This window comes from Suncus etruscus, chromosome 14 (genome assembly GCF_024139225.1).
Source record: "Suncus etruscus isolate mSunEtr1 chromosome 14, mSunEtr1.pri.cur, whole genome shotgun sequence".
In the NCBI taxonomy this organism is placed as follows: Eukaryota; Metazoa; Chordata; class Mammalia; order Eulipotyphla; family Soricidae; genus Suncus; species Suncus etruscus.
This window is the reverse complement of record NC_064861.1, coordinates 56,953,796-56,976,593: the sequence shown is the minus strand read 5'-3', so window position 1 is coordinate 56,976,593 and position 22,798 is coordinate 56,953,796. Positions and strand designations below refer to the sequence as shown.

At 33.9% G+C, this 22,798-nt stretch overlaps 1 non-coding gene across 1 annotated transcript; it reads right to left on the bottom strand.

Annotated features, from left to right (window-relative positions):
* Positions 1 to 22,073: 22,073 nt before the first annotated feature.
* On the bottom strand, positions 22,074 to 22,204 carry LOC126028804 (small nucleolar RNA SNORA51). The gene has a single exon (XR_007502516.1). It is a non-coding gene; the product is annotated as a small nucleolar RNA SNORA51 (small nucleolar RNA).
* Positions 22,205 to 22,798: the final 594 nt, after the last annotated feature.

Sequence of the window (22,798 nt, the reverse complement as noted above, 5' to 3'; positions counted from 1 at the left end):
CAGTGGTTCCTTCTCTGCTCTAAGTGCACTCTCTCACTATTTGTGGCAAGCTTCCTACCATAGACTTGTTCTCAGAGCCCTCAGATCTGTTGTCTTTGAATGTTAATACCATATTATCTCTTTTTCAAATCTCACAAATGTGTGTGATCATTCTATGTCTATTCCTTTCCCTCTGACTCATTTCACTCAGCATAATATTCTCCATATCTATTTATGTATAAGCAAATTTCATGACTTATTTTTTTCTATCATCTATGTAGTATTCCACTGTATGTATGTAGCAGAGTTTCTTTATCCACTCATCGTTTCTCAGGGACTTGGGTTGTTTCCAGATTCTGGTTTATTTGCACTCTCTTCTGTGACCTCTTGGGTATATTCCTAGGAATGTAATGCTGGATCATATGGAAGCTCAATTTCTAGTTTTTTTTTTTTAAGGAATAATCATACAATTTTGGAGTCTTGCATTTTTACAGTACTTAGAAAATATGCTTAATTATTAGCAAAAGTATATTTAAAAATTAAAATATGGAGGACTATGACATTTTTAGCAATCACGGCAATAAAGAAATATATATTCTAATGAAGACAAGAGTAGTCAGGGAAATCAAAGAAGCTAGTAGAAACAAATATAACACAAGGAGAATGCATGTTTTAAATACAGAGAACACAGATTTATCTTTCATTTAGAAAAATGGGACGAACAACGTCCACCAATGCAGTAGGGCAAGTTTTAAATTTAATTGGTGATCATACAGCAATATTTGGTGGCTTGCAGTTCATTCAAGAGAGATAAAGTTGAGAGATGTTTATAGCTAATAGGCTAGTGTGTGAGTGTAATAATTCTCAATCAGTCTGGCCTGAATTTTACCTTGAAACTTGTCCCTTCAAAAAATCTGTTGATTTCAAGGTTTTTTTTTTCTTACTGGGAAATTTTAAGCAGAAATCTTCAAATTTTTGCATCTGAAAGAGCTTTTCTATATATACCCATTACTGAGCAGAGTAGGAACTCAACTAATGTTAGTTGACTCTGGAGCTTATAAATAAATATTCAAGAAACTACATGGACAATAAGAAAATCATGATTTTGCTTTTAATTCACCTGTTATTCCTTCAATCTTGATTTCACTAATGTATTTAAGTCCTCTTCACATGTAATTCTTCAAAATAAGCCAACAATAAAGGAATCAGTTCACAAGACTATAGTTTATTAGAAGTAGAAGTGTTTACCTAACAACTATAAGAAAAGTTATGGTATGTTAAGAACAGTACCAGGATAATAAATATTTAGTTTCAGTAATCTAATATGAATAAGATAAAATCAATATTGCTGAAATAAACATACATTATAAAAATAATCAAATTTTATTACTAAACCTAATAACTACTATATATTTATTTGAAATTTTAGTGTACTGTGTTTAATAAAATATCAGCTATTTCATGAATTTTATGAAGTATTCCATCATATTAATATTACTTCCCTTTCATATAATTTGAAATAATGACCAAATAAATTGAATCTACATTTATGTAAATAAATCCATCAGCTTTGTGGAGATAATAGCTTTGCCACTTTTTATGCCAGTTTTTGAAATGCTTGTTTAATTTTTAAATCACTGGAAAGTATCTTAGGTTACAAAATATAAAATAAACAGCTATTTTTTCTATCTTCTGGATGATTGTAGTTTACCTTATTTGTACAACCTATATACTGATAAAGCCTACCATGCGGTCATGATTTCTCTTTGTTTTGACCATTAACCCACTTTTCTAGTATTTTTAGTTCTAAATTCTCTTTTTCAGTATTGTCAGTCACTTTTGTAATCTCCTAACTTTCTTTTTTATGTCTATAATCTACTCCAATTTAGATTTTATTTGGTCACAAACAAAAAAAAAATTCACCACCTAGATAATGGCATTAGATCCTGTAATAACAAAGCAAACAACATAGTTGGGGGGGGGGTAGGGAAATTAGTGCACTAGCCTTGCATGGGATAGAAGCGGGTTTGATCCCTGGAACTCCATATGGTCCCTTGATTCTTCCAGGAATGATCCCTTGGTGCAGAGCCAAGAGTATGGTCTGAGCACCTCCAGTTACCTCTCAGAAAACAAAACAAACAAAAATCAACTAAAGAATAAGCAAAGATTTTACTGTTCTCAATGACTCCATAGCAAACGCTTCATTAAGGTCAATCAAAAAAGAATATAATTTGTTACTGATATCAATGGTTCCCTAGCAAACACTTCATTAAGATCAATTTGTTGTTACAAGACTTTCCAATATAGAGTTCAAATACTCTGAGGCATAGAACAGGAGGCTAACTCACTTATTCTGTGCAGACAACCCTGATTTGATTCCTGACAATACATGGTCCCTAATTACCACCAAGACTCAATCCTCTGGGTCGCTCAACTTATAGGAGCCCTCCAGCCCCCAATACCATCAAGTATTCCTCAAAATCACACACACCACATCAAAAAAAAAAAAAAAAAAACACAAAAATTTGTCACCTGGGTGCTCTTCAAACAAATATACATCCAACTATTTTATCCATAAAATGAAAAGAATAGATCCTGTTTTTCTAAGGAAGACTAAATAAGGCAAAGGAGATTTTCTATATTGCTAGTGTCTATTACTCAAACATTTTGACCTTTAAGCTTCTCTTCACTGTTTCAGTGTTTTCTCTCTTATTCCCAACATCTTTCACATTTTTTGGTCTTAACTGTGAGTTTTCCTACTCAAATATTATCCCAATATAAACAATTCTAAGTAACTTCAAATACCCACTTCCACTGGCACTTGAGGACTATGAAATGACACCCATCTATTAACCCAAAACAAAGGTATTTCCCAGCTTCCCCTTTCCTATATCTCTCTTTTGATATGTAAAACTCCACTTGAATTACTCAACCTTCCCCATACCAGTGTGTGGGCATTGGTTTAATAAGGAAGAGTAGTTTTGGCTTTTAGCTTTGACAGACAAGAAGTGAAGTTATGACTCCATACTCTCTCCTGGCTGGCTTGACTTATTATTTCTTCGCCACTTCCCTGATTCTTCAGACCCCTCTGTTTGGACTTTAGAAACATGATGCCTGGGGTGATCCCATAACCCATAGGTTTTATTTTACAAATGGAGCTTGAACAGCGCCAGAACCCAGGGACTTGAGAAGACCCATGATGGTGTGTTCCTTGACCCTATGGTGGATGATCATAATGACAGTCTCATTGAACTGGACTAAGTGTGCAGTGTCCAATACCAGAACATCTTGCATATGGTTGAGACCCCTTCAAGAGAGAGATAAACAGGCAGTGAAGGGGAGAAAGCTGAAAATTCTGAGCAACATCCCAAAGGCCAAGATTCACCGCTTTCTAATTCAAAGGTGACTTTTGCGATGACCTTAGCCCCACAATCTGCAGCAGTTGATCGAAATTGCTGATGGGTTAAAAGCCAAAGAGAAAGCTTCATTTAAATGAGACCAACAGCAGGAAGATCTGAGCAGATCCCCTCCCCAGATTCTGACTTAGGAACCAAAGGCCTTTACTTCCCAGGTAACCTCAGCATCCTACCGAAGAAGGAAAAAATGGAGAAGAAGATGGAGGATAAAATGGAGGATTGACACACCAACCGAAGAAGCCAACTGGTTTCAGAAAATTGCAACTCACTTCTAGATAAAGCTCTAGGTGCTATTTGCTTCAGTCATTATATTGCTGATTAAACTGTGTTCCTACTAGATAGATTATATAGCTACTATTTTGTTCTATGCCCCACTACAAACAGATAATTTTGTATTCAACTCTAGGGGTTTAACATTAATTTTCACAGTTCTGAGAGAAATGCATAATTTTGTTAGATTTTAATAATTCTCAGCTATCCTAGTGAATGTTTCTCAATTGCTGTGATGTTTGAGCGGGTATATCAATTAGCAACTAGTCTCAAAATTATGACTGTTCTAATGTCTTTGTCCACAGAAGTCCATGGGAAAGAAACTTGGATACAATAGACCCTTATACAATGCTCATTATATAATGTTTTAGCAAACTTATTTTCAAACAGTATATATCTTGAGAAATGTTCTTGTGCACATGACTGGAATGCATGAGGCTCAGATTTAGATCAGCAATACCCAATGCCTCCACTTAACACTGCAGACCTGGATGTTCCAGAGCACTTAAAGGGGAGTCCTGGTAGTTCCCAGCACCATTTGGCCTGAGCAATGTGTAGTCAACCAGCTTATACATTGAACTATTCAATCTACACAACCAAGCACATAATAATCAGAAGTGGCCTCAAGCACTACTTAGGAAACCCCATTCCAGAAAGGTTTGATTGGCACTGCCCAGGACAATAAAGTGTTGGTTAACTGAATATGGTATCAAATTAAGACCATAAAAAACATTGTGACACTAGATTTTTCCTAACTATAGTCCTTTAGACATAAATATACTCACACAATCACAGATCAGATTGATGAATGGTTTTATCAGACTTGTTAGGTTCTTGAAAAAGGATTGCATTTCCATTTTTTAACAGTTCTTGTCACTAGGAAATTTGATATAACTAATAAGCCCAGACCCTAACAGTCTGTTCCCTATACCTACAGTTACACTTATTTAAATTTAGGAAGGGGTTCTTGGCATTTCTATTAGTGGCATTATAAAAAGGAAAAAAAAGAAATGTTCTTGTAATTTTGTTTAAAAAATATTATGGGAAATGAATTGGGATGTTCTAGACTCATATTATTGTGCTCAGTGTAAGAATGTTTAAAAATTTCCAAACTAAGTTTACTTGCAGAAAGCTTCTAATGTATACATTCAGAGAAGTCTATGAAAAAAATTGTGATATTATAAGACAAAGAATGAAAAAGCTAATTATTTTGAGAATAATATATACAATTAACTTTGAAACTATTACAGCCAAAATTTACTGTGCCTATGCAAAATAACTTTTATTAGTTCTGATCTGGGGTTCCCACCTCTGGCAAAAAAAAGTAGAACAAAACTATTGTAATTTTTTTCTCATTTTGTTTCATTTTATTTTAAACAGAAAGGGTGAATTTGTAAGATGACACCAAACTATTAACCCAAAACAATGGTGTTTCCCATCTTGTTCTTTCCAAAAAATACTGCTTTTGATACATAAAATCCCACCTGGATTATTTTACCTTCCCCCCTCCCAGTGTATGGGCATTGGTTTAGGCTTTTTAGGTTTGGCGGACAACAAGAGAAAAACCAGATGAAGCCACTGACTCTATTACTCTCTCCTGTCTGACTTAGTTCATTCATTATTTCTTCACATATTCCCTGCTTCTTCAGACAAATCTGTATGGGGTTTAGAAACATGATGCCTGAGGTGACCCCACAATCTATGGGTATTATTTTACAGAGGACCAATAGAATAAGAGACACAGTTAAATGTTGAGAAAGCTTTGCTGACAACATGGTTGGAAGGTGATGGACCCATATATGTACAGTAGACATCTTATTTATGGTTGCAAGAAGAGGTTTTTAGAGATAAAGTGAACAAAGAAGCATGATTTTAAGAAAGGTGAGTTCCAGACCAGTGGATAGCAGATTAAACAAAAATAACCCTGTAGGTTTGTGCCCCAGAAAAAACACTATTTTATATTAACACAATAAAATAAAGGTTACACTTTGAAGGAAGGTTCAGAAGGTTAAACTAAATTCTAAAGATAAGTTACCATTGCCTTTAGACTTCTGGGCAAGGACAAAATTCTCATCTAATATTTTTATAATAATTTCTTTAAACACCATGGTTAGAAAAATGTTTGTATTTTGGTTTCAGTCTTCAAATGTACACCATCACTCACTTTTCCTGCCACCAATGTTTTCCAATTTTCTCCTCTCTCACCCTGTGCTTTTTTTTGAGATAGTCATTCTCTCTCTCTCTCTCTCTCTCTCTCTCTCTCTCTCCCTCTCTCTCTCTCTCTCTCTTTCTCTCTCTCACTCACTATCACAGTTTTTGTTGTAGTTATGTCTCTAACTTCACTCACCACTCTTTGTGGTAAGCTTCATATCCTTCCAGCCCTCATCTCTATTTTCTCTGAATATTATTTTTGTACTATCTTTTATTTTTCTTAAATACCAGAGATGAGTGAGAGTACTTTGTGTCTATTTCTCTTCCTCTGATTCATTTCACTCAGGATAATAGTCTCCATAATCATCTATGTACATTCATGAAGTCATAAATGACTTCATTTATTTCTAGCATCTTCATAGAATTAAACTGTATAGATCTACCACAATTTTAATAGTCACTCAACTTTTGGGCATTTGGGTTGTTTCTAGATTCTGGCTATTGTAAATGGAGCTACAGTGAACATTGGAGTACAGAGGGAATTTTTGTATTGTGTTTTTGTGTACCTAGATATTGCTGGATATTATGGGAGTTCAATTTCCAGGGATTTTTGTTTGTTTGTTTTTGGTTTTTAGTTTTGGGGCCACACCAGTGACACTCAGGGGTTACTCCTGGCTATGTGCTCCTTGTAACTATGTCCTTCGAGGTGCAGAAGCTTCTCAGTTTAATGTAGTCCCATTTGTTCATCTCTGCTTCCACTTATTTGGACAGTTGTGTTTCCTGCTTGAAGTTGCCTTTAGTTTCAATGTCATGGAGTTTTGGGCTATGGTTTCTTCCATATACTTATAGTCCCATGTCTGATATCACAGTCTTTAATGCATGATGATTTGACCTTTGTGTATAGTTTTAGATACTGGGTTGAGTTCACTTTTTTGAAAATGGCTAATCAGTTGTCCCAATACCACATGTTGAAAAGACTTTCCTTGTTCTATTTTGCATTTTATTTCCCTTTTAATAAAGAGTAATTTATTTTATGTCTGGATGTCATTCTCTGAAAGCTCAAGTCTATTCCATTGATCTGAGTGTCTGAATTTATTACAATAACATGTTGTTTTAATGACTATTGTTTTGTAGAACAATTTAAAGTTGGAAAAGTGATACCTACCATCTTTTTTCTCCTAAGGGATGCTTTAGCTATTCATGGGCATTTATTTCCTAATGAATTTCAGGAGTGTTTAATCCACATTATTGAAGAATTTCATGGGTAACCATAAGAGGAATTACATTAAATCTGTACAATGCTTTGGAGGTATTGCCATTTTAATAATGTTGATTCTTCCAATACATGACAGGGTATATGTCTCCATTAAACTGAGTTCACTTTTATTTCTTGAAGCTGTATTTTGTAGTTTTCTTTATATAGGTCCTTCACCTCTTTATTTAAGTTGACATCAAGGTATTTGTTTTTAGTTTCACTATTGTGAATGAATTGGTTTTTGATGTCTATTTCTTCTTTATCATTATTTGTGTATAAGAAGGCCATTGATTTTTTGCTTGTTAATTTTGTAGACTGCCACTTTGTATGAATATATTGTTTCTAGAAGCTTTTTCTTAGGGTATTTAGGATTATCTATATATAGTATCATGTCTTCTGTGAACATTGAAATCTTGACTTATTTCTTTCCTATCTGGATTCCCTTAAGATTTTTGTTTTGTTTTGTTTTTTTGCCCAATTTCTCTGAGAAGTGCTTCCAGTACTATGTTGAATAGGAGTGGCTTTACAGGGCAGACTTGCCTTGTGCCAGATTTTAGGCTTTCAGTTTTTCCCATTGAGTATAATATTTGCAATGAGTTTGTGGTAAATAGCCTTCATTATATTGAGAAAAGTTCCTTTCATTTCCATATTGTTGAGTGTTTATATCATGAAAGGGTGTTGAACCTTATCAAATGCTTTCTTTGCATCTCTTGAAGTGATTATACAGTTTTAATTTTAACTTTTGTTGATATGGAATATTGCAGTGATATATATTCCTAAAATAACTATAATTTAAATTTTGTTTTTGTTTTCAGATTATGCCCAGCATGCTCATGGATCACTCCAGCTGAGACTTCAGGCGCATGAGAGGTACTGGGGATCAAACCAGGTCATCTGTGTTAGACAAGAGCCTTCCCTGTTGTATTATTGCTCCAGCCCCACAAAACTATTATTTCTTAAAAGCTTTAATCTTTGTTGGTTTATTTAATGCTACTATTAGGTAGCTGATGCATCTTAAACAAAGTAAAAGCTCTTTTAAAGCCACAGTAACATCGAACCTTCATTGCTGGCAGTGCTGTCTGTGAACTTTGGTGTTACAACTGATGCATTTTTTTACCATATCTATAAGAGAATTCCGGTAACATAGAGACATTAGAAACTGATGGGTATGAAACTCTCCTTCATAGGAATCTGTTATGTACTGATCATTTACAAGTAATTAGTGCTCAGCAACTTCAATGATGGAATGAACATATAAAATCTACTATTAAATTATTTCTGATAATACAAAAGGCAAAGTGAGGAATGGAAAGAATGTACCATATGTAAGAAGTGGGCTCTGGATACAACTGTATATAACAGCTACACATAATTAAGTGAAAACTTTTTAAAGTAAGACTTGTTACAATAAAGGTATATATTGGCCATTTATTAGTCATGTCAGTTTTAGAGTATAGTGAATAATGAATAATATATAAAAGGTGGCAACAGATTCTGTATGATTCTAGTATATAAAACTAAGTGAATAATTTTTAAAAGTTGACAAATATGTATATGTGTTTGTTTATAAAAATGTTCTTTATTAAATATTTTATTCTATAAATATCATATAATCTTGACCACAATATATTTGTGCATGTCAAAAATAATTCATAAGCATGTCATAAAATTTGAACATATAATTTATACATATAAATACATTGCTGCCAATCTTTGAACTTTTAAGTATAGAAATTTACCTTAAACTGCAAGTTCTGATAAATCTAATTAAAAACCTCATGTGTATGTACATATATGTACATGGGGGTAGAAACAAGAAGATATAATACATTATGTAGAATACAGGTCATATTCAAGATGAGCCACATCTACTAATTTCCTTGACAGATTGGTTAATGTGTTATATATTTAGCACTATTAGTTATGCTGACACTGAGTATCTATATTCAGTGTGTACAACAAATTTGTGGCATAATTTCTCAAAAGCTTGTCTTCCAGTTTCAGAAAAAAAATTAGTTGACCCTTATACCAATGAAGATATTAACTTAGAGTAATCCAGATGCAATTTTTATATTCAATTAATGAACCTAGTCAGGTAAATAATTGAGGCCAAAGAGATATAGATAGTAAAACTAAATAAATGACACTAATATCAACAGGTCAAAACAAGAATGTATTTCTGTTAAAATTAAAATTGTTATGTAAAAGGAATAAAATCTGTGAAACATTGTACTTCTTAGAGATGAAATAGATGTATCTTTTGCCTAGTCTCTCCATTCAGGATATTAAAAACAGACAAAACCCTCTGATATTATATATTAATGTTATTAATACATAATTACACTTTGAATTGTGGAGACAAACAAGATCGTTTAGGAACCTCAAAATTCATGGAATAAGGAGCCGGAATGATAGCACAGCAGTAGTTCATTTGCCTTGCATGCAGCTGACCCAGGTCATACCTTGGTTTGATTCCTAGCATCCAATTTGGTGCCCCGAGCCAGGAGCGATTTCTGAGCACATGCCAGTAGTAACCCCTGAGGGACTATGGGTGTGGCATCAAAACCAACCCACCCCCCAAAATTCATGAAATTACATGGTGACAAATACCCTAGATTTCAGTTTGCTTTTTATCCAAAATAGGAACTAAAGAAATCAGTTGCCCCAACAAAAAAAAACAAAGGTTAAAGATAAAAAGAAACAAAAAGGAAAGATTTTTCTCCAAAAAGGAAAGACTTTTCTCCGAAAAGGAACAGTGGAGGAGCTTAGGAAGGATAAGTGACTTTGAAAAGAACTGTTCTACTCTAGCCAAACAGCACTGAAAAGGCTTTAGACTTAACATCCATCCATGCTCAGGAAAAAAGTGGGTGAATAAGAAGCTAAATTAGACTAAGTATTTGAAATAGAAAGTATTAGAAATGAGCAATGGTGTAGCCACACAAGGAATAAGAAACCCTCCTTTACTATTGCTGGCATTGTCCACAGGTTTGGTTTCTATGAATTATAATATAGATTTAAGAATTAAAGAATTGGGGCCGGAGAGATAGCATGGAGGTAAGGCGTTTGCCTTTCATGCGGAAGGTCATCGGTTCGAATCCCGGCGTCCCATATGGTCCCCCGTGCCTGCCAGGAGCAATTTCTGAGCATGGAGCCAGGAGTAACCCCTGAGCACTGCCGGGTGTGACCCAAAAACCAAAAAAAAAAAAAAAAAAAGAATTAAAGAATTAAGAATGGAGTGTACATATAATCCAATGCATCTGCCCCTTAAAAGGATGGATTCAAGAAGATGCTTGCAATGCTATGTTCATTGCAGCACCAATCAAAATAATCAAGACCTTGAAGAAGCTCAGAACACTTGAGTGGCTATAAAAATATTCCATGGTTTGTATGGTACTGAGAGATATAACAGGAGGTAAGATGCTTTCCTTTCATGTGGCTGAACATGATTCAATTCATAGAAGCTCACTTGATTCCCTGAGCACCACTAAAGTTCATTAGTAATCTCTCAGTATCTGGGTGATCCCTGAATGATCCTGAGTAATCTAAGGAGTAACTACCAAATAAAAATAAAGAACCAGTGGTGTATATACATAATACAATACTAGTAAGCTATAAGAAAATATTTAGCCCTGTAATTTGCTTTTATATAGATGGAACTAAGAAGCTGCATGTGGAAAAAGAGAGTCAGATAGAAAAGGACAATTATATGGAACATAAAAAACTTAAATTGTGCCAATAATGGGGAGGGAGAGATAGTACAGTGGTAGGACATTTGCCTTGCACACAGCTGATTTGAACAGATAGTGGTTTGAATCCTGACATCCCATATGGTCCCCGGGCCTAACAGGGACCTGACAGCTCTGACTTCTGAGCTCACAGTCAGAAGTAATCCCTGAGCACCGCAGAGTGTGACCCAAAAACAATAACAACAAAAATAGTGCCAATAATGACAAACTAACAAACAACGATAACAAACTATAACAAACACTGAGAATAGGCATGCAGAACTGAATTTTCTAAGGGAGGTGAGGATGTCGTGAGAAGATTCCTCAGTATAATAATGGAGAGATGCTAACATTAGTGGTGGGGATGGTATCAAAATCTGCATGCCTAATATTATATTCCTTTATTATCAAAAGTATTATAAATATAAACGCTTAAATAAGCTTAAAAGAAAATAAAAACAAATACTTGAATTAAAATACTGAAAAACAGTACTCAAAGAAAAAATTTCAAAGCTCTTCCTTCCAAATGTGTTAAAAGACATAAAGAAGAAAAATGATAGTCAAACCCTACATGTATGAATACTATATAGTATAAACACATAGTATTCACACCAAGAAACATCACTGGCAGCCTTAGGTATAAAAAGAACAAAAGAAAATGCAAAAGCAAGATGTCTAATAGCTATAAAAGAAAATATTTCAAATAAATTTATAACAGAAGCTTTTGTATGTTTCATAAAATTCATTCCAAATAGAGATGAAAGAAATTTCAAGATATATTAGGAATTAAAATTCAAAATTCTTTAGAAATAATTTATATTAATAGGCTCAAAATAAAATAAATCTAGTAATATTAAATAACATAGAAACATTTGACTAAATTCAATATTCATTTATGATTTGAAAATCTCAAAAAATAAATTTAGGGTAAAATAATGTATTAATGTCATAAAATATGATAGCTAATGATAATTAGATATAAGGCAAGAACATAATTGATAAACTCTTATATTTAACATAGTTCTGAACATTCTAGGCATGCAAAGAGCAAAAATGAAATAAAAGTTAAGCAATTAGGATAGAAGGTGTAAGTATTTTTTCTATCTGCATGCCTAATATTATATTCCTTTGTTGAACTTTGAATGTAGAAAATTTCAAGATATCTCTGAAAAGTTGTCTAAAATATTAAAAATATATTTTTAAAATATTTTTAAAAAGTCAATAAGATCAAAAAACATAATAAGGGACCATTGGTAGAGCATCTTGGACTTTTTGGTGTTGAAGAGCTGTGCACATCAAAGCTATAAACATCAAGGTTATTGTAAAAATAAGAGAAATTAATTGAAAGTAGACAAACATACAGATATCAATAGTAATTCCCTAATAAGGAGACATGAGTACTAGGACTACAAAGATAGCACTATAATTACTGTAAAATGTAATATCTAGGACATGATTCTAGCCAAAGAGATGCAGGATTGTTTTGTTGAAAACTTCAAAGTGTTAATGAAAGAAACAAAAGCAAATCTAAGGAAATAGGTGGATCGTGTTAATGAGTTGGAAGATCCAATCTTATAAACACATTATTTCTCCCCAAATCAATACACAGAGTATATACAATGTATATTAATAAAACAGGAAACATGTATATATTGAAAATAGTATATTCTAAATAATAAGGAAAGAAATTAAAATAGTTCAAATTTTCTCAAAGTAGAAATAAAATGGGAATCATTGGTCTATCTTGTTTTAATACTTACATTTCAGCTATAGTAATCAAACTGTGTGCTATTGTTGGAAAAAAACACATAGATATAGATATAAGTCAAAAATAGTCTTATACAGGTATGCCCATTGGACTTTTATAATGGTGCATAATCAATACTGTGGAAGAAAGATAACCTCTTCAATAAATGATGCTTAGAAATGAACCTCAACTCAATGTCATGCCTTGTGAAAAATAAACTCAATGTGAATATAAACTAATTGTAAAAATATAAAATCAAATGCAAGAAAATCTTCAGTAACTAGAACGAGACAATTATTGCATTCCCTAGCTCCTAAAGGATTTATATCTAAAATATAAAAAGAACTCTTAAAATGCAACAATAAAAAATCCAATTAAAACTTGGGCAAAGTATATGAACAGACATCTCATCAAAGACGAATACAGATTACAAATATGATATGATAAACTGCTCAACAACCACGTGCCTTTAGGGAATTGCAAATTTAAAAAATAACAATGAAATACCACCATTACACACCTATTAGCATAGCTATTATTCACCAGGCTGACAATAGCAAATGCTAGTGAGGGTACTGAGCAGCAGGAATGCTCATTCATTGCTGCTGGAATGCACAATAGGTACAGCCAGTGGAAAATAATTTGGCAGTTGCTTCTAAAGCTTCTGACAATCTTACCATCAGATGCAGTGCCTATGCTCCTTGGTATTTGCCCAAATGAATTGAAAACGTATGTAATACAGAAACTTGTACACAAATGTTTATAGATCTTTTATTGCTCAGTCTCCTTAACTGAAAGCAATTAAGATATTAGTCACTAAGTGAATGGATAAGCATACAATGGTATATCTCACCAACATTATATTATTCAGTAAGACGAACTAAGCTGTATTTGTGAAGCTACATAGAATAAAATTAAATGAAGATTTTTTATGCATAATAGCCAAACAAAGGCAGATGTGTGCAAACTATCCAGCTAAAGATATTGAGAATCCTCATGCCAATGAACATGTCTACACCATGGGGCCGCCTGAGCGGTGGCACTAGAGGTAATGTGTCTGCCTTGCCAGTGCTAGCCTAAGATGGACCGCGGTTTGATCCCCCGGCGTCCCATATGATTCCCCAAGCCAGGAGCGACTTCTGAGCGCATAGCCAGGAGTAACCCCTGAGCGTCACCGGGTGTGGCCCAAAAACCAAAAAAAAAAAAAAAAAAAATCCCCACTGAGATATGCAAACAAATGTGCAAGGCCACACTTCTACATAAGTCTACCTCCCAACAAGCATGAATGCAAGTACCAATACAGAAAGAGAACAAATTTCAGTGAGTACCATGGTGAAGTGTGTGAACACCACAACCAAGTATGTGATCCCTAGTTATCACAATAACAATGGCAACAAAAAAAAAAAAGAGAGAGAGAGAGAGAGAAATAAATAAACCTGCCTACACAGACTATGTCATGTATGGTTGTAAGTATTTGAAATTCTGGAAAAGGCAAAATGATTAAATTTAAATTTAAATTAGTAATGACATGTTTTTCTTTCCTCTGTCAATAAATATTTCTGAGATGATACTAAATGGAAAAAGCAAGAAACGGACTTCAAGCTACAAAGAGCAAATGTTTGAAGTGCATTAAATTTAAATTAAAGCAGAGGTAGCCAAAAGTTGATGGAAAATGAAAGACTAAATGAAGCACCAGTAATTTTCAGTGGGATGATGAAACTATTGTGTAGGATCTCGTACTTACCTATCATGTATGTTTATCATATGTACATATATCTTGTACTCTTGCGTATAATATAGAGTGAACTGTATTAAACACTTTTATCTTCAGTTAGTAAAAATACCTTCTTGATGGCTCATCAGTTGAATCCAATATACCACACTAAAGCAAGATATTATTATGAAGAAACTATCTAGAAGGGGGATATAGAAAGATTCTTTGTACTTTTTGTTTAGCTTTATTACCAATTCTTCCAAATATTAAATATTATAAATGAATATGTAGTTCATATATTGGGTAGCATTGCATTCCCAAAAGCAATGAGTCAAACTAGACAATTGCAGAGTAACTCTTCCAAGTAGTAAAACTATGCACTCTGATGCATTAGAGAGGAATCAATAGTATGCAAAATAGAAGATGGTTTCCAAAGTAGATATTGAATACTTGTCAGGGACTTCTTGTTACTAGCCTAATTTGTAGCAAAAGATAACACAAATGGTAAAGGCCTCTATGTTCCAGATATTAAAAAAATAATTAACTTATTTGACAAGCTTATAAACAAAGAGCTACACAAAAGCAAGTGCTTTAGGAATTCAGGGAGGAAAACATACCATATATGCTGGTGGTATAATTTAGAGAATAGAAGTCTTGGATGCTAGTCAGCAAACTTAGTTTCTAGTATCAGGTTTATTTGTGAGGCTCCTTAATCCATTTAAATTTTGTAGTTATGATCGAAAGGAAGAGTTTATATGTAATTTATTTTCTGCAACAAAGATACTTCCATCTTTTATCAATTTGTTTTATTTAGTCTAGAAAATGAACAATCTTCTAAATAAATATCTATTTTATGCATTCTTTCTTTTCAGAAGCATATGTCAATATTCAGAACATGCAACTATTATGAGATAGATAACTAGAGTTTTCTTTTTAAGTTGATATAATTTTTCCTTAAAATTTAAAAGATTTGTTATTTTGTTTAACATAAGTAACTATATTGAGATTATCTTCTGAGCTTTTAAAAATATTGACAATTTGTCCTGGGAATTCCATCTATTTTTACTGGATTTTTATTAAAATTATTGAGTAGTTGCTAACTCAGCAAGCAATTAAACACATCCCAGAATTCAATAGGAACTTGATCTTTTGAAAATGTTAACATTATTAACATCCCCATCATAATCCTCACCTTATCCTCATTTTATTTTTCCTCTAGTTCTGTTCCATTGACACTGAGACATAGAACATTTATTTAGCTACTTGTATTGTGTTGTTATTGCTAGAACCAGGTCTACTTTTATTCTAAATTTGGATAATATTTACTTCATATTGAGCTAAAGAAGTCATTTCCTATTATTATTTCCCCTACTTGAAACACTCTTAGAGAACTCTGAGTTATTCTTTCTCATATTGTCCAGTGATCTAATGTGAATATATGTGTGATATCTATGAAGCCAGCTTGTGGCTAGCAGTGAGACTGTAGGGGTACCAATTCCATCATACATACATCAAGTGTTCATGGAGTAGCATTTCTATCTTGTATACTTGAAGTCTGTTCTGCAAATTATCTGCTCTTATTGCAATTCAAACATTTACTCTTTGTAGCTTGAAGTCCTTTTCTTGCATTTTCTATTTAGTATATCCTCAGAAATACTTATTTATTGACAGAGGAAAGAAAAACATGTCATGGGGCCGGGCGGTGGCATGGAGGTAAGGTGCCTGCCTTACCTGCGCTAGCCTAGGAGACGGACCGCGGTTCGATGCCCCGGCGTCCCATATGGTCCCCCAAGCCAGGAGCGACTTCTGAGCGCATAGCCAGGAGTAACCCCTGAGCGTTACCGGGTGTGGCCCAAAAACCAAAAAAAAAAAAAGAAAGAAATTTAAGAAAGTAAGAGAAAGTAGCTTCATATATGCAGAATGCTGACAGATCACTTATGTCTCTCTTATGTATCATGATATCCTGGGGTGTCTTCTTATGCTGAATGTTTGTCCTCCATACCTCACTAAAGAGTTTTCTGCCATTTGCTTCTCTTTCTTCTGTATTTGCTATTAAATGTCTGCTGGAGATTAGAGTGACACCATGTTCAACTTTTGATTGTAAAGTGCAGCTTTGTTTCCAACCTTGCCTTGTCTGATTTCCCTCTGTGTTTTTTCCTTCTGGCTTTTTAAATTAAAGTGCTGGTCCCTGGGGTTGTATCTCTTGCCTGAAGCTGTCATCCTGTCCAAAGATAACAATGTTGTTTTTACCATCACACACACACACAAAAGAGAAAATAATGTGAGAATGAGAGAATAGTTGACCTATTAGTGATAGCATCTTTTTATTATATAAAATTGAGCTATTTAATTGATAGACTATCCTATGCCTTTGTAAATCCAATTCTACCTCTATGCATTTAGTCAATTTCAAGAATAAAATGAACTTTTAATCAACATGAAGTTACTAACTCTTGTTTAAAATCAATGTTACAGGGGCTTGAGCGATAGAGCAGCTATAGGGGTGTTTGCCTTGCAAGAAGGATGACCCAGGATAAATCTCGGTTAGATCCCCAGCCTCCCATATGGTCCCCCAAGTCAGGAACAATTTCTGAGCACATAGGCAGAGTGTCACTTGGGTGTCCCTGAGTGTCACCAGGTGTGGCCCAAAAACCAGAAAAATAATAGTAATAATAAAATAAAATAAAATAAAATAAATGTTACGTACAACACCTTAAATCTCTATTGGAGATATGTGTATGTGTGTATATATATGTGTATATATATACATCTATGCATGTATATGTATATATATATAATTTATAATAACCTTTTTTTGCTAGGGAATTGGCCCACAACTGGGAGTTCTCAGTCCTTACTTCTGGCTCTGCTCTCAGACATTACTCCTGACAGAGTTCAAGGGACTGGACTATATGTGATGCTAGGAACTGAACCTGGGTTAGTCACATGCAAGGCAAATTCCTTACCTGCTGTATTCTTGTTTTAGCCGCTACATATATTTTAAAGAAATAGTATTTTAAACACTGATGATAAAATTAATGAGATTATTTCTGACCTCTGTTTTTTTTTCAAAGTCCTAATATGTTAAAAAGAATGTTTTGTGAGTTGCAACAACATATAGAAAATAATTATACTCGTAGACTCTCAGGGAGGTAAAATGCTAAATGGATTCCTATTTATAGAAAATAAAATAAATTCCCACCAATTACATTTCTTTATTTTTAATTGGATCCTGAAGTGTAGTAGGTATATTTAGAGGTATTTTAATTGCAAACAATGTGCCAGGAACATTTTTACATGCAGTCATTCAATATCAGCCTGCTTCTTTTGTTTAGCTTCACATTCCAAATATTTCCAAATGCATAACAAGCCACATTGCCAAATGACAGTTTTTGACGATAGAACTATAATCTATATTATACATTAAGATAATGAAGTCCTAGAATATATATTAAATAAAGATAATAGAAACATATAAAATACTATTAAAAGAGTGATTGTAAGAAAGAAAACTCATAAATACCCTGGAGGGTATAATTTGTCCTTAACAAACTGGAGAAAATACTACTTTTATTTGTTTTTGAAACCATTCTCATCTCTGTCTTACTGTCAGTTTCATTCAAGGTCATTATTGGATTTAGTTAGCAATAGTTACACTTAACAATATTAAGCAATTATAACAATACAGTAATAAACTTGACAACTGTTAGGATACCAACTATTTAAAATCTAGGTAGGCAAAGTGAAACTTCTTTTGCGAGTGTTCAATGACTGGTGAGAATTAATTATGCAAGATCAAAGGTAAATCTATATTTCAAAGACAAATGGTTATGCTATATTATTATCATAGCTAAAACAAAATCAATACTGAAACATTTATTTGTAAGTTAGCCTTAGGAAGAGGCATTGTGAAACAATATGTAAACAATGCTTTATTAAAGAGTACAATTTCAGTTATTTCTTCCAAGTTCTGACATTAATCAAAATTAACTAAAAAAGACTAAAATATTAAATTAGATTAAGTTTTCAATTAAAATAAAAAACACTGGATCTCAGAAAAAATATACATTTAAAAAAGGCCCTGGGAGTGGAAATATATTATAGTGGGTAGAGCATTTGCATTGCATATGTCTAATATAAGTTTGTTCTCCAGCGTCCCAAATAATTCCTCAATCTTATCAGGAGTGATAGTCCTCTACAGAAGCAGGAATTAAGTGCTAAGAACTTCCAGGAATATTCTCCCCCCAACAACAAAAAAAAAGAGTAAGTAAACAGGTTTATTATGTTTTTATGTGTGTGAATATGTGTCCTTTGATACCTGAGTGAAAGTAAAATAAAACAGTACTATTTCCCCATCACTAATCAAATAGTAAACTTAGAAATATTGAGGTAATAGCCATTTTTCCTTATCACTACCTTAATAATGTTAAATTTAAAGATATTCCACTTCATCAACAAACTATTTTACACTTGCCAGTACTATTAAACTTGATCATGTCCATTGATAACAGTACCTCATAATAGCAATTTCATATATCTGTATGTTGATCATATTCATGCTTGTACTTGTATACCACATAATTTAGTATTATTCTGTATTCCTTGTATTTCATATCCTCATATCATATTTCCTAGGAGAGTAAGTCATATTGAAAGTGGAAAGTAGAAAAAGAGCAAGTCAAATAATTTAATTCCAGGGGTTGTTAATGTTCAGAGCTGTTATCACATTAACTTTGATTTTGAAGTTAAATATTCAGTGTCTAGTTCTGATTTTGTTCCATATTGTATGAACTTGGGAAATTTACTTAACAACTTCGGTCTGGTATTCCTTGTAAGATGAAAATGATTATAACTAACCTCACTAAGCTATAGTGTAACATGAGATGGCTTAGAGTATGTTGACCTTCTGAGATTCCATATATCATAGTGTTCATATTTAATGTGAGATTGGTGGATTGAGTAATAATTGTTCAATTTGACTTACACTATCTTTCTTTATATACATCAATAGGCATGTCTTTCTTCTTTCAATTCAGTTTTTTCAGCACTTAATTAAAACAATTTTTAGGAAGTACACTCTAAGAATTAGGTCAAAATTAAGGTCATTATTTTATAATATCATTATTACACACTCAAGAATACCCTCAAACTCTGATTGTTTTCATATCTTGATGCTATATCCTTGCAATTTCCCTTTATTCTCATATATGCTACTGGTAATAAATTAATACTAATATTCACAAAATGACCAGACTACAATATAATGTTAAATCTTGTATTCTAAATTCAGCTAGATATATTTAGACTTTCCTGTTGCCACTTATGTTAAAAATAATAAGGGTCAAGTTAGAAATATAAGTTCAAAAACTATGTAAACCTAGATTTCTGGGGCCTCAGCAATATCACAGAGGAGAGAGTATTTGCCTTGCATGTGGCCAACCTGGACTGACCCAGGTTTGATCTCTGGCATCTCATATAGTCCTCCCAGTCTGCCATGAGAGATTTCTGAGAGCAGAACCAGCAGTAACCCCTGAGCACACCTGCTGTAGCCCACCCCCCAAAAAAACCACCCATAAATCTAAATTTCTTGCTTTTTCATTTATTGAGCTCAGTCTTAGTTTGTTGAATCTCTGTCTCTTTTTCCCTTCTAGTAGTAAATGGAAATAATAAGACATCATGAACTTTTAGAAAAAAAACCAATGACCTTTATTCTAAATGTCTTGGTGTATCTATAGGATGAGTAGCTGTTTGGAGGAGAGAGATCTGGGAAATTGGTGGTGGGAATGTTGCACTAGTGAAGGGTGGTGTTCTTTACATGACTGTATGACTGTTGTTCTTTTGAGTCATACCCAGTGATGCTCAGGGTTTACTCCTTGCTCTGTGCTCAAAAATCGCTCCTGGCTTAGGGGACCACATGGAATGCTAGGGATCAAACTTGCATCTATCCTGGGTCAGCCACTTGCAAGGCAACTAACTGCCTTACCACTGTGCTACAATTTGGTTTTTTTTTTTTTTTTTTTTTTTACAATTTGGCTCTATTCCCATGTATTTTTTAACTCTAGAAGCAACCTAGATGATTTTATTCAAGGAATCATAAATTTATTATTTATTTTTGGAGGGAAAGTTCCATATTACATAGTCATTTTGCTGGATATTTGGTGGATTTGGGAGACATTGGCACATAGGGAGCTATTTGGTATTGAGATGATGCCAGAGCCTCATCTGAAAGGCATTCTAGTGTGGACCAAAGCCCAAACCCCCATGTTTTCTATTTAACTTTTTATCTCTAAAATACATACTTTAAAAGCTATAAAATTAGAAGTTTGATTTATTTCCATGCAATTGCCATTCTTTTAAAATTTATTATTATTTTAATTTTCAATTGTGTTTTAGTCATACAGTATTTCAACACCAATCCCTTTACCAGTGTACACTTTCTTTCACCAATGTCCCCAGTTACCCTCCTTTTTTTTTTTTTTTTTTTTTTTTTTTTTTTTGTTTTTTGGGCCACACCCGTTTGACGCTCAGGGGTTACTCCTGGCTATGTGCTCAGAAATCGCCCCTGGCTTGGGGGGACCATATGGGACTCCGGGGGATCGAACCGCGGTCCTTCCTTGGCTAGCGCTTGCAAGGCAGACACCTTACCTCCAGCGCCACCTACCCGGCCCCTCCCAGTTACCCTCCTACCACCTCACTCCACTCATTTCATCCTGCCATTATAGCAGTATAGCAGCTACTTTTCTCCCTCCCTCCCCCCTCCCTTCCTCCCCCCCCCTCTCTCCTTTCTCTTTTTCTCTCTCTCTCTCCAACTCCCCAATGTTGGAGAAGGCTGTACACATGTGCTCCCTGGACCATGTATTGCTGCTACATACCTTTTTCTAGCCCAAGCACGCGGGGGCCAAAAAAAACCCCACCCACATTTGCCCTCTTGAGGTGTGTGCTCTTATATTTTATATTTCACCTTTGGAGAAGCCCAACTCTCTCTTGAGTGCATTACACTCTCATTCTTAAACTTTCCTCCTAATTTGCAACTAAAACCTGTTCTTCACTGCTTGTCTCCTTTTGAAATTCTTTTCTGTGAAGGAAGATTACCAACCTGAAAGCCCTAGGCAAGGTCTAGGATAAATTGCTTTCCTTGTCAGAGCAGGGCCCACAGTACTAGATCTTAGATCTCCCCAGCTGCTCCCAGGTGATCAGATGTGGAGAGAACATGACAGATTCCCTTCTCAGGCTGCTGCCTTTCCCTTCACATAAGTCAACCTGGGATAACCTCTCCTTATCTTTTAAATTTTCATACTAATTTGTTATATTTTTTTCAAACTTTATATGTTGTGATCTAAAACAATTAAACTTCATGTTCTGAATAAATTAATCTTTGAAATCATATGTTGTACCAGGTATTTTTGGTGTGTAACTCCTTTAAAAATTTTTCAAAGTAAACATTATTCATGCATAATAATTTTATTTAAAAGTGCATCATATAATTGATTAACTGTACATATGATAGCTTTTAATACACATTTTAAAATCTTTCAGTAGTGGTCTGTAGTCATAGGAGAACAGGTAGGGCATTTGCCTTTGCACATGACCAACCTGGATTTAATCCTTGGCAGTCCATATTGTTCCCTGAGCACTGCCCGAAATGATCCCTGAGCTCAGAGTTAGAAATGATCCCTGAGCTCTACATCCTTACCTATGACTCAAAATCATCAACAACAACAACAACAACACCCAAAAAAAAAAACTTCAAAAACTTTCAATAATTTTCTGGACATCTTTTATAATCTAAAAGCTTTCTTTCTTTTTTTTTATTATTTTTTGCCCACCAATTCACAATACAGACCAGGCAAAGGGCCTGTGTTGAGGTGTATATGGGGTTCATTTACTGTACCTCCTCTTTCTATAGTCAGTGTAAAGAATACAGCCTGTGGTAAGAATTGGGCAGCCTTATCTTTTCTTTTCTTTTCCTTTCTTTTCTTTTCTTTTTTTTGATTTTTTTAATATATACATATATAATCCTTCACCAGTGCAACATTCCCATGACCAATATCCCAAGTGTCCTTATTCCCACCCCACACCGGCCTGTACTCTAGACAGACTTTCTAGAAGTAGAAAATAATAGTAAAAGTTTGATTTCTAAGAATAGATTTAATCTGAATGGTATTAAGGGCCACCAATTTTACTTTCTCTTTAAAATATGCCTCAATATCATCTTTGTTAATTTAGTTAACAAAATAATTTATCTATTACAATCACCAATATAACTTAAAATGTAAAATCTAATCCCTTGATAATATTTAGCAATTAAACCATTATCACATTGATGGACAAAAATCAGTGGGAAAATAATAGTGATCCTTTAAAGATTCAAGATTCTGAAGTTAAAAGATTCTATTCTATGTTATTTTATGAAGAGTGATTGACAATAACACCAGTTAGTGACACTCATATGGAGTAAATGCAAAAGAGCATATACAAAAATGGGCTTGCCAACTATATGTCATTCCAAAAGGAAAAAATAAAGCATATAGAAATCTATGC